General features: G+C 38.2%; 1 protein-coding gene and 1 pseudogene across 5 annotated transcripts in view; one reads left to right on the forward strand and one right to left on the reverse strand.

Moving 5' to 3' along the window:
* The window catches only part of NEO1 (neogenin 1), a 238,999-nt gene that overhangs the window by 150,291 nt on the left and 75,208 nt on the right, over window positions 1-13,500 (forward strand). The window lies entirely within an intron of this gene.
* LOC114206448 (V-type proton ATPase subunit G 1 pseudogene) lies at window positions 5,730-6,085 on the reverse strand (annotated as a pseudogene).

Here is a 13,500-nt window from a genome sequence, read left to right on the forward strand (position 1 = left end):
AGGGAGGAGGACCAAAGAGGTAAATTTCCATTCTCATCACATCATATCAAGGTATATGCTATCAACATGACTGACCAGTGTGGATGTTGACCCTGATCACTTGGCTGAGAGTAGTACTTTGCAGGTGTCTCCACTGTGAAGTGACTTCTTTTTTACTTTTCTATATCATACACTTTAGAAGAAGTCACTGTACACAGCCCACGCTTACAGAGTGGGGAGTCACACACCACTTCCTTTTGAACAGAGTATCTACATAAACTATTTTAAATTCTTCTGTGCAGGAGATTTGTCTGTTCTCCCCCATATATTTATTCAGTCATTTGCTAATATTTTCTTAAGGATTTTTGCATCTGTGTTCATGAGATATATTGGTTTTTAGTTTTCTGGTAATGTCTGTCAGTTTTGATATTAAGATAATGCTTTATAGAATGACTTGGTGAGTGTTCTTTCTGTTTCTATTTTTGCAAAGAAATTATGGGGAATTAGTATTATTTGTTCGTTGTGAAATTCACCAGTGAATTCACCAGTGAAACTATCTGGGCCTGGTGCTTTCTTTATAGAAAGTTTTAAATTGGGGCACCTGGGTGGCACATTCGGTTAAGCAAATGACTCTTGGTTTCAGCTCAGGTCATGATCTTGGGGTTGTGAGATCAAGCCCTGCATCGGGCTCAGCTCGGAGTCTGCTCGAGACACTCTCTCCCTCTGCCTCTCCACACTGTTCGCTCTCTCGCTCTCAAAAATAAATAAATCTTTTTTTTAAAAAAGAAAGTTTTAAATTATTGACTTCATTTCTTTAATAGTCATCGGGCTGTGGAAGTTATCTATTTATTTCTTCTTGTGTGAGTTCTCATAATTCATGGTTTTTTTTTTTGAGTATTTAGTCTGTTTTATCTAAGTTATTGAAATGTGGACATAGAGTTATTCGTAGTGTCCCGTTATTATCCTTTTAATGCCTCTGAGAGCAAGGGTGATGGCCCTCCTTTCATACCTGGTATTAGTAATTTGTGCCTCTTTATTTTTTTCTTGGTGCCTGGCTAGAGTTTATCAGTTTATTGATATTTTCAAATAAGCAGCTTTTAGTCTTGTTTTTTCTGTTGTTTTCCTGTTTTCATTTTCATTGATTGCTGTTCTAATTTTTATTATCTCATTTTTTCTTCTTGATTTAGGCTTAATTTGCTCTTTTCTGTAGTTTCTTAAGGTAGAAACTTAGGTTACAGACTAAAGGTTTTTTTCTTCTTTTTTAATGTATGCATTAATGCTGTAAATTTTTCTCTAAACACTGCCTTTGTTGTTTCCCTCAAAGTTTAATAAGTTGTGTTTTCATTTTCTTTCAGTTCAAAATAGTTTCTAATTTTCTGTGTGGCTCCCCCTTTGACCCATGTATTATTTAGATGTGTATTTATTTTTAAATATTTGGGGGTTTCCCATCTATATTTCTGTTACTTATTTCTAGATTAACTCCACTGTGGTCAGAGAACAATACTCTTTTTTTATGTTAATGACCATACATTACATCATTAGTTTTTGATGTAGTGTTCCATGATTCATTGTTTGCGTATAACACCCAGTGCTCCAATACGTGCCCTCTTTAATACCCATCACCAGGCTAACCAGTCCCCCCACCCCTTCCTCTCTAGAACCCTCAGTTTGTTTCTCAGAGTCCATAGTGTCTCATGGTTCGTCTCCCCCTCCAGTTTCCCCCACTTCATTTTCCCTTCCTACTATCTTCTTTTTTTTAACATATAATGTATTATTTGTTTCAGAGGTACAGTCTGTGATTCAACAGTCCTTACACAATTCACAGTACTCACCATAGCACACACCCTCCCCAATGTCTATCACACAGCTACCCCATGCCTCCCACCTCCCACTACTCCAGCAACCCTCAGTTTGTTTCCTGAGATCAAGAATTCCTCATATCAGTGAGGTCATATGATACATGTCTTTCTCTGATTGATTTATTTCGCTCAGCATAATACCCTCCAGTTCCATCCACATTGTTGCAAATGGCAAGATTTCATTCCTTTTGATGGCTGCATAATATTCCAGTGTGTGTGTGTGTGTGTGTGTGTGTGTGTGTGTGTGTGTGTGTGTGTGTGTGTGTGTGTATTACATCTTCTTTATCCATTCATCTGTCGATGGATATCTTGGCTCTTTCCACAGTTTGACTATTGTGGACATTGCTGCTATAAACATCGGGGTGCACGTACCCCTTCGGATCCCTACATTTGTATCATTGGGGCAAATACCCAGTAGTGCAATTGCTGGGTCGTATGGTAGCTCTATTTTCAACTGTTTGAGGAACCTCCATACTGTTTTCCAGAGGGGTTGCACCAGCTTGCATTCCCACCAACAGTGTAGGAGGGTTCCCCTTTCTCCACATCCCCGCCAACATCTGTCGTTTCCTGACTTGTTAATTTTAGCCATTCTGACTGGTGTGAGGTGGTACCTCATTGAGGTTTTGATTTTTTAATCATTTTTATCCTTTTAAATTTGTTAAAATGTGTTTCATGGCCCAGATGTTGTCTCAGGGAATTCCCATGTAAGTTTATGAACAACATGCATTGCCCTTTTTTTGGCTGCAATATTTTTTAAATGTCAGTTAGATCAAGGTGATTGGTAATGCTATTCAGGTCATCTGTATTCTTACTGATTTTCTTCCTGCTTAGTCTACAATTTACTGACAGAAAGCTGTTTAAACTCTCCAGTTATAATAGTGAATTTACCTATTTCTGTTTGCAGTTCTATCAATTTTTGCTTTATGTACTTTGGCATGCTTTTTGGGGTACATATGTGTGTAGGATTGTTATATTGTCTTAGAGAATTGACAACTTTTTCATTATGTAATGCCCCCTGTATCCCTAAATAATCTTCCTTATTCTGAAGTTTGCTTTGTCTAAAATTAGTAAAGCTAGCTATTCCATTTTTCTTTTGATTAGTGTTAGCATTGTATATCCTTCTTCATCCCTTTACTTTTTTTTTTTACTGAATTCATTACAATTTTTATTCATGTAGTCTTCTAATCAAGGGATATTTAAACTACCACCACTAACACATGAAGATCTTTTAAAAAAAACTATGTTTATATAAAAAGGGATCTTCCTCAAAATTTTGGAGTTATTGTTCTAGTCTATAACAAAAAGATGTTTCTAACTCAGCTGAGCCTCCTTGGACAGGGCCTAAGAAGAGAGTTTGTAATCTTCCTGATCACGTCCCCTTCATCCCTTGAATATTATCGTGCATCGGCACTGCCCTAGCCCATGGCTTTCTGTCCCAGCTATCATTGTCCTTTACTTCTCTATCTTATCTTCTCCCGCCAATATTCCTTTCCCAGTTTTTTTTGATTGCAGTAAAATACAGATAACATTTACTTCCTTGACCATTTTTAAGTGTACAGTTCATTGGCATTAAGTACATTCATATTGTACACCCATTACCACAGTCCATCTCCAGAACTCTTTTCATCTTGCAAAACTGTAACTCTCATAGACTTTTTTTTTTTTAAAGATTTTAATTTATGTATTTGACAGAGAGAGACACAGCGAGAGAGGGAACACGAGCAGGGGGAGTGGGAGAGGGAGAAGCAGGCTTCCCACCAAGCAGAGAGACCGATGTGGGACTCGATCCCAGGACCCTGGGACCATGACATGAGCCGAAGGCAGACGCTTAATGACTGAGCCATCCAGGCACCCCTGTCTTGTCTTTTTGTGACTAGCTTATTTTACTTGGCCTAACGTCCTCAAGGTTCATCCGTGCGTGTTACAGCATATGTCAGAATTTCCTGCCTTTTTAAAGCTAAACAGTATTCCATTGTATGTATATGTAACATTTTGCTTATCCTTTCATCCATCAGTGGATACTTGGGTTACTTCCACATTTTAGTTACTGTGAATAATGCTGCTGTAAACATGGGTGTACAATTCTTTTGGATTTATACCTAGTGGAATTGCTAGATCCTATGAATTCTATTTTTAATTCTTTTGAGAAACTGCCATTCTGTTTTTCATTGTGGCTGTACCATTTTACCATTTTACATTCCCACCAGCAATGTACAAGTGTCCCATTTCCTCTACATTCTTGCTAACACTTGTTATTTTCTGTTTTTGTTTGATAGTAACCATACTAATGGATGTAAAGCGGTCATCTCTTTACTTTTAAATCGGTTTAAAATGGGTTTCTATAGACAACATGTCTATAGTTAGGTCTTGTTTTTTTAATCCATTTGGACCATCTCTGTCATTTAATAGGTGTATTTAGACTATTTACATTTAAACTGATTATTGGTGTTGTCAGATTAATAGCTACTGTGTTTGTATCTGTTTTCTTTCTATTCATTGAATTTTTTGTTGTTTCTTTCCCCTCTCTTTTTCTGCCTTCTATGGTTTTGAGTATTTTACACGATTCCATTTCATCTCTCTTAGTGTCAGTTATACTTCTTTTTAAAAGTTTTTGGTGAGGGGCGCCTGGGTGGCTGAGTCGTTAAGCGTCCGCCTTCAGCTCAGGTCATGATCCCAGGGTCCTGGGATTGAGCCCCAAATTGGGCTCCTCGCTCAGCGGGAAGCCTGCTTCTCCCTCTCCCACTCCCCCTGCTGTTCCTGCTCTCGCTCTCTCTCTCTCTGTCAAATAAATAAATATAATCTTCAAAAATAAATAAATAAATAAATAAATAAATAAATAAAAGTTTTTGTGATTGCCCTAGACTTTTCAAATATATTTTTAACTAATCTGTGTTCATCTTCAAATAACACCATAATAACACTTCAAATAACTAACCTATGTTCATCTTCAAATAAAGACTGCTTCCTTTAGTGTAAATACTTCGACAGAATATTTCCAATTCCTCCTTCCCATTCCTCTGTCTTGCAGTTACTCGTTTCATTTATCCATATTACTGCTTTAAGCAGTTACCTTTTAGATTAGTCAAGAGTACGAAAAACAAAAGATTTTATCTTACGTTCATTTATTCCTTCTCTGACACTCTTTTTTTAAATGTAGATCCAGGTTTTTTATTGATTTAATTTTTCTTCTGCTTAAAGAACTTCTTTTAACATCTTTTTCAGGACAAATCAACTAGTGGTAAATTCCATCAATTTTTTTTCTTTTTTTGAAATGCATGACAAAGTCTTTACTTTCAAATGAGTATCAGTACACCAAGTAAGAACATGTATACAAGTTCTTGAATTCTATCATCTAATAATTTTGATTAAGAGAAACTAAGAGCAGCCCAAACAATATATACTAGTATTTGCTTTTCCACCCTTAGCCGAAAGGACGACTTAAGGCCAGCAGCTGCTTCACACAAGTTACAGTAACTATTTACTACTTTTTCATAGAGAAAGCCACTGACCTTCAAAAAAGCTTTAGGGAAAAAAAATATTTAATCCCTTTCTTTCTTTAAGCAGACTTTTTTTTTTTTACTACATCTAAGAAAGAAAAAGTACTGATACATACGTTGCTTGAGCTAAAAGGCATAGGAAAACAGACAACATATACACATTAAATTTCTAAGAAATATGACGTAAAAGGAGAGAATCTTTGGATAAGCTCTACGTTTGTACAAAGAAGCTAGATTTGCTATTCTCCAAGAAGTGAAGGGAACTACTACATAATATACAGAAATAGTTTAATGCCTTTTCACAAGGCTGTAACTACTCAAGCTTTGCTGAAGCTTCGTATTCCATGAAGGCATCTAACATGCCAATCTGCACGCAGAGCTGCTCCTTCCTCCCCTATCCATTTATGTGGTAGTTTTCGTGGATTTCTGACCGGCTGTCACAAAGGCCAGCAGGTTATCCAAGACTTCATCCCTGTTCTGCTGGAAGTAGGCCTGGAGGATGGTCATCTTCTCCTGGGTCTCTTTTTCGACTTTGGTGCTGCAGCTGCCATGGGATCCCAGAGCTGCAGCTTCCCTGGTGTCGAACTCCTCCTCTCTTTGCAGACGGTATTGTTCAATTTCAGCCTGAGCTGCTGCTTTGGCCTGCTTCAGCCTCCGGTTCGTTCTTTCACTTTTGGGCCTCCGCCATCTTCTCGTGGCCCGCTTCTCGGCCTGCAGCAGCTGCTGGATGCCCTGCGACTGGCTGGCCATAGCGGCAGCGACTCTGAGGCCGAGGGATGCGGCCTAAATTGGCTCGAGCCGGTCCCTCCCCATCAGTTTTTGTTTGTCTTGAGAAACTCTGTATTTCTCCTTCACTTTTGAAGGATAGTTTTAGAATAGAGAATTAGATAGATACAGAATATAGATACAGAATTCACAGTTGGTGGTTATTTTTTTCTTTCAACACTAAAGAATTCATTTCACTCTCTTTTTCCTTATGCATTTTTTTTGACAGGAAGTTCATTATAATCTTTACTGTTCCTCTACAGGGAAGGTGATTTTTTTTTTTCCCTGCTGACTTCTTTCAAGAATTTCTCTTTGTCTTTGGTTTTCAGTGATTTGAATATGATATGTTTAGGTATGATTTTTTTTTAACATTTATTTGGTGTTCTCTGAGTCTCCTAGATATGTGGTTTGGCATTTTTCTAATTAATTTTGGGAAGTTCTCAGCCATTATCACTTCAGATACTTTTTTCTGCTTTGTTCTCCTTCTGGTATTTCAGTTAGACATATGTTCTACTTTTTGATATTGTCCCACAGTTTTTGGATGTTCTGTTTTTTTTCATTCTTCTTCTTTTCATTTCAGTTTGGGACCTGTCTTCCGATTGATTCTTTCTCAGCCATGTCAAGTCTCAGCCCATTGAAAGCATTCTTCTTTTCTGTTACTGTGTTTTTTATTTGAAGCATTTTGTTTTGATTCTTTAGAGTTCTGTCTCTTTGCTTACTCATCTGTTCTTATATATTATCTACCTTTTTCATTAAAGCCCTGAGCCTATAAGTCATGATTATTTCACATTTCCTATCGATAATTCCAACATCTATGTCATAAGATATTGTTCTGGTGGTTGTTTCATTTCCTTAGACTGTTTGTGGTGTGTTTTTTCCCTTGCCTTTTGGCATACCTTGTAATTTGTTGTTGAAAGTTAACCATCTTGTTTCAGGTAATGGGAACTGAGATAAATAGGCCTCTAGTGTGTGGATTTATGTTAATCAAGGTAGGAACTGGGTTGTGTTTAATGTTTATTGTAGCTGTAGATATCGGGTTTCAAATTCCCCTGTTGTACTTGATTTATTGGCCTTTCCTTTTGATTTTAGAACTTTCCCATGTTCTGTTCCTCAGAGAGTTCTTACAGTTCTTTCACCTGTAATCCACTGTTACTTTCCTTGAGTCCCATTTGTGTGGTGTTGAGATATGAACAAGGAGTACGATTTTATGATTAAGTCTCAGATTTTAAATGGGCTTTTGTCTCATGGCTGTGACCATCACAAGTGCTATAGCTTTCCCCCCTACTTCCTATTCCCTTCCTTGTTGATAGTGTTTCCAGTCTGTTCCTTAAAGCCCTGTCCTGTGCTAACTGTGGGTTGTTGTATTCTGCCCTCTCTTTGCCCCCCACTCCTCTTAGGTGAAAGAAGAAACCTTGGGCGCCTGGGTGGCTCAGTTGGTTAAGCGACTGCCTTCGGCTCAGGTCATGATCCTGGAGTCCCGGGATCGAGTTCCGCATCGGGCTCCCTGCTCGGCGGGGAGTCTCCTTCTTCTCCCTCTGACCCTCTTCCCTCTCATGCTCTCTGTCTCTCATTCTCTCTCTCAAATAAATAAATAAAATCTTTAAAAAAAAAAAAAAAAAGAAGAAACCTGCAAGTTGGAGGGAGTAGAACTTCCATTCTCTAGCTGGAATAAGGTTTCAAAATGGTGCTCTAGCAAAGTCTTTTCTTCCGGAAAGTAAGCCTTTGTTATGGAAAATGCTCTGGGCATTTTTCACAGTTGTTACTCCACCCATCTCCCCACCCCCTATGGGAGATCTTTTTTGGATCCTCATGGTGAGAACCTGGTAGAGTTTCTAGAAGGAACGTCTACAAAGATATAGCATCATCTGTAAGACTGTGGCCTCCAGGAATTTCTTATTCTTTTTTTTTTTTTTTAAGACTTTATTTATTTATTTGACAGAGAGAGAGAGAGAGCACAAGCAGGGGGAGTGGCAGGCAGAGGGAGAGGGAGAAGTAGACTCCCCACCGAGTAAGGAGCCCAATGTGGGACTCGATCTCAGGACCCTGGGATCATGACCTGAGTGGAAGGCAGACGCTTAACCTACTGAGCCACCCAGGTGCCCTGGGAATTTCTTATTCTTACAGTAGCCCACACTCAATCTCCAGCAGTTCATCAAAATTACCATTTAAATGTCCTATCAGTTCATGTCTCCAGTGGCTTTGACTTTGTGTAAGCAGATCTTGGTTGCTCTATCTCTGTGGATGCACCAGCTTTCTGTATTTGGGGGTGGCAGTTTGGCTTGTCATCTTAGTTCTCTGATGAGTCCAAATTGTTCATTTTAAATTTCATTCTTTTTTAAGTTTGTCCAGCTTTTTCCTGGACAGGAATGATGACTTTCAAGCTCTTTACATACAGGACTGAAAACAGACATCTCTCCTGCCTATATTTTTAATTTCTAAGGTCTCTAAATGTTTTGTAAATAATGAGCTATTCTTGTGTTATGGTATTCAGAACATCTTTTCTCCTTTTTTTGAAGTTTTTATTATTTATTTATTTATTTATTTAAGATTTATTTGTTTATTTGACAGAGAGAGAGAGAGCACAAGCAGGGGGAGTGGCAGGCAGAGGGAGAGGCAGGCTCCCTGCAGAGCTGGGGGAGTCTGCTGCAGGACTTGATCCCAGGACCCTATGATCATGACCTGAGCCAAAGGCAGATGCTTATCTGACTGAGCCACCCAGGCGCCCTTAAATTTTTCTTTAAATTCCAGTTAACATACAGTGTAATATTAGTTTCAGGTGTACAATATAGTGATTCAACATTTCACGTAACACCCAGTGCTCATCACAACAAGTATATTCCTTAATCCTTATCACCTTTTTAACCCATCCCCCACCCACCTCCCACCCCCCCCAAAAAAAAAGAAAAAGAAACAACTCTTAAAAACATCTTTAACATCATTTTTTTTTAAGATTCTATTTATTTCCTTGAGAGAGAGAACACAAGTGGTGAGGGAGGGGCAGAGGGAGAAGCAGACTCTCTGCTGAGCAGGGAGCCCGATGCGCCCAGGACCCTGGGACCATGACCTGATGCGAAGACAGACGCTTAACCGCCTGAGCTACCCAGGCATCCCGATCTTTAACATCTTTTAAAGTTTTCTTCCATTTTCTTATTCTGTTCTTTTGGTTATTATTTCTTTTATTGAATTTTGTACCTCTTTTTCATTGCGTTAGTTCCAAATGCCTTAGCTTTCTATATATATTTATCTTTATCCTTGTTTGCTTGTTGTTTACCTATGTCGTCTATTCATGAAAGTCTGCCCTAAGTACTCTTTTCGGGAAAAAGGTTTTAGGTCAAGGGTAACACCAGGGCAGTGTGCGACTCAGTGTGAGCAGAAGGGGAAACATCTGGCCCAGGTATCCCAAAAATTGTTCTTTACTTAATTGCCCATGTGTTTTCTCATGTCTTTAATCTGTGGAACATGTCTGGGCTTGCTCTTATCTGCTCATTTGAAAAATATTTTCTCCCTTTGTCAGATTGGGCTGTAGATTTACTCTATTCTTTTGTTTTCACCAAACCACTTCCTATTTTTTAAGAAGTCCTCAACATTTTAATTTTAAGAATGGCATCTTTTCTTCTCCAAGTATTTTTTTTCTGTAATTTCAAGAGATTTAGATTGAAGGAGAAAGTAACTTAATAGATTTAACTACTACCATTGTTAATAATAAGTTAATATTAATTGCACATTTACTCTTATAGGGTTTCTCGACTGCATTCCAACATGAGAAGAGGTCACCCCCAACACCAAAGCAGTTTTTGGACACCAGCAGGGGTGTTCAAGAGTTCAACTCAACTCTCACACTGTGTGCTCAGAGATAGCATCACATTCCACAGGTTAAGGGCTCAGTCCTACAGCACTCCTCCCCCGCTCCCCTGACACCAGCACCACCTAGGACACCGGTCCCAAGTCCCAGGCTGTCATTTGTGCTTCTGACCAACTGGCTACGGATTGCAGTTCCAATGACCTTCTCCTTAGGTTCAATTAATTTGCTAGAGTGGCTCATAGAACTTAGAGAAACAGGTTTACCAGTTTATTAAAGGATATGATACAGGATATGAATCAACAACCAGTGATGACATACATAGGTCAGGGTGCCAAACAAAGGAGCTTCTATCCTCATGGAGCTTGGGGTCTGGCTTGTTGACATGTGAGAGTGTTCTGGTTCCCCAAGCATGGAAGCTTTCCAAAAAAGGCCAAAAAGCTGTCCTCTTTTTTTAAGCTTTATTTATTCTGAGAGAGAGAGCACATGAGTTGGGGGAGGGGCAGAGGGAGAGGGAAAGAATCCCAAGCAGACTCCCCACCAAGTGCGGAGCCCCATGTAGGGTTCAATCCCATGACAGTAAGCTCATGACATGAGCTGAAACCAAGAGTCAGATGCTCAACCGACTGAACCATCCAGGTGCCCCTGTCCTCTTGAGTTTTTATGGAGGCTTCATTACATAGTCATGATTGGCTAAGTCATTGGCCATTGGCTGATTCAACCTTCACCCCTCTTCCCTCCCTAGAAGTGGTGGGAGTTGGGAGGTGTACTGAAATTTCCAAGCCTTTAATCATGTGGTTGATCCTCCTGGCAACCAGCCCCCACCTTTGGGTGGGGCCCAGAAGTCACCTTCACTAATAACAAGATACCCATTTTACCTTTATGGCTCTGAAGCGTTTTCAGGAACTGTGAAGACCAGATAGAGTTCTTAAAATATATCCCAGTATGTGCCAGGGAACATGCTAAATGCCTTCAGTGTATTATCTCTTTTCATCTTTACATCAACACTGTAACATGGATGTTGTTATTTGTATTTATACTTAAGAAAAATGAAGTTTAAAAACATTAACCTGCCCGGGATCCCACAGTTAAATATGTGTCAGAGCCAGGATATGAACCTAGCCTGTCCGACTGATGGACAAACAGATCCATTTAAACGCTAGCCTAATACTGTGCATATATATAGCTTCTACCCCATCAAACCCATTAACTTCAGTTCCTCACCCACCTTGCTTTTTATCACTTAAGTTGTATCACTCTTTGTTTCACTCTTAAAATGCAGTTCCCTCCTACTAGGACCAAATTTTGTACCTCTTTCAAGACCCAGCTTTAAATGCCACCTTAGCTGTGGCACTGTTATCAGTCTTCCAGCAGAAATAAATCTCTTTTTACCTCATTTTACATTTGTTTGATCTCCTTTCTAGGACTGTCTGCTCTCTCCTTCAATATAGCCATTGGGTGTATACGGTTCTTCCCTACTAAACTATAAGGTCACCAGGAAAAGGATTTGTGCCTTTCATTATTTGTGTCCTATATCTGTAGGATTCCTAGCATTGCCTGACATGTAGCATTTCAGGAAGTATTATTAATAAATAATTAATGTATATTTATTCAGTTTAATGTTTGTCTTTATAACTGCATCCTTTTAAATCAATTTCTACATCAAGGTTGTTGACTTATAAATATTTGTGTGGATTTTATTTAAATATGAGTGGAGATCTTGAGCATATCTGTTTTAATCCTGCTGATGGGATTAATATTTATGAATATCCAAGAAATGTAAAATAGTTTTAGAACTAATTAGATGGAGACTCCTTATTATACTGGCGTCAATAAAGGTATCTAAATTTGCATGAAAATTTCAGGGAAATTCAAGATATTCGGGAGTCCTTTGCATGCTAAATAAACATTTTGATTTCTTCTTCTAGAAGTTAAATAATGTGGATTATAATATGGAAGATGATTCCCAAATCAAAAGTAGGCAACAAATAAATCATTGTTTCTGTCACATAAACCTAGAAGGAAAATAGCATGTATCTGCCAAGTTTTAAAATTCACATCACAATTTCAGAAAGCAATTTAGTTATAAAGTATCTTTCTTTTTAATACTACATAGCAATGAGACTTGTGCCACTTCATTTTTTTTAAAGATTTTATTTATTTATTAGAGAGCGAGAGAGAGCACAGGGTGGGGGAGGGGCAGAAGCAGGCTCCCCGCTGAGCAGGGAGCCCGATGGCAGGGCTTGATTCCAGGACCCTGAGATCATGACCTGAGCTGAAGGCAGACACTTAGCAACTGAGCCACCCAGGCAGCCCAGACTTGTGCCACTTCAAACAAGTGACGTGTTAAACATAGAATAGCTAAGACTTATTAGCAAAATCATTTTTTTCTGTTTCAGAAAATCATAGAATTTGAGAATTACGAGTTTTACCTATACAGTGATTGTCTCAAGAATAACCTTTACCATTTTCCAATGGTAGGACATTCTTTCTCATAGGACATCCCATTCTACTGTTGGATAGAATTTTTTGTTTAAGAAGTTATTCCTTACTTTAAACTAAAATGCTTTAAAATCTCGATTTTTTAGAGCTTCTTTCTCACCTATACTTTGAACCTTTAGAATCTATAAAAACCTTAAGATTTTTAACACTAACTCTCATATGGGGCATCCAGCAGAATGAAATAGAGCATAGGCTATGGGGCTATAGCTGTTTATTTATGAGTTTCCTGAAAGCAGATGTTTATAAATCAGATTGTTGGCAGTATAAGAGGATGCTAAACCTAAATCATCATCATTGTGTAGCATTATTCCTCAGCTTTAGTTTTCTTAATTCAATATCATTATATTTTAAATTTGGAAATAGTGGTGAAATTGTATTAGTTTGAGAAAGGGGGAAGAAATCTTTTTCTTATGCTTCTCACTTATAAGCTTTCATGAAATATGCCTAATCTGTTGAGAGACACCATTGGGAACAACCAGTGCACAGCTTTGAACTCATTGTAACTGCCACATATTTTTCAGTGGCTCCTTTATGTGATAGATTACTCTCAGGAGCAAATAATTTACAGCTCTTCTCACATTCTGTTAGAGTTTTTATTTTTAATAAAGTGCTATGATTAATAGCCTAATGTAATTGTTGTTTCCCTGTTCAGTGTAAATGCTTCATTTGAACGTCTCTAATCGGAAGGAACAGTTGTTTTATTGGACTCTGGTTGTTTTTCTGTGCTTCTCAAGGTTTTTTGATTGCTTTCTTTGGGCTATTTATAGTGGGAGGAGAAAATGAACTTCTTTATCAGAATTATGGAGTAGGACCCAATAGAGAAATGTTAAGGGTGAATACTGACATACTTGAACATTCATAAATACATTTTTATGATAATTTTGGAATGGGACAGGCATCTATTGGAATTCTGATTGATTTTCCAATGTCAGTTATGAAAATACCTTGTCTCTTTGGACTACTGGTGTTCTGATGATATTATATTACATTATAGATGCTTTCTGAAATGCCAGGGTGCTTTCACTAAGTTGTTCTTTGTTTTTATTGTTTTGGGTTTTTTTTTTAATTTATTTTTTGATTTAAAGTATAAGGTAAAACA

Source organism: Eumetopias jubatus, unplaced genomic scaffold (assembly GCF_037043125.1).
Source record: "Eumetopias jubatus isolate StellerSeaLion01/CBP00866 unplaced genomic scaffold, mEumJub1_p1.0 scaffold_7, whole genome shotgun sequence".
NCBI lineage: Eukaryota > Metazoa > Chordata > Mammalia > Carnivora > Otariidae > Eumetopias > Eumetopias jubatus.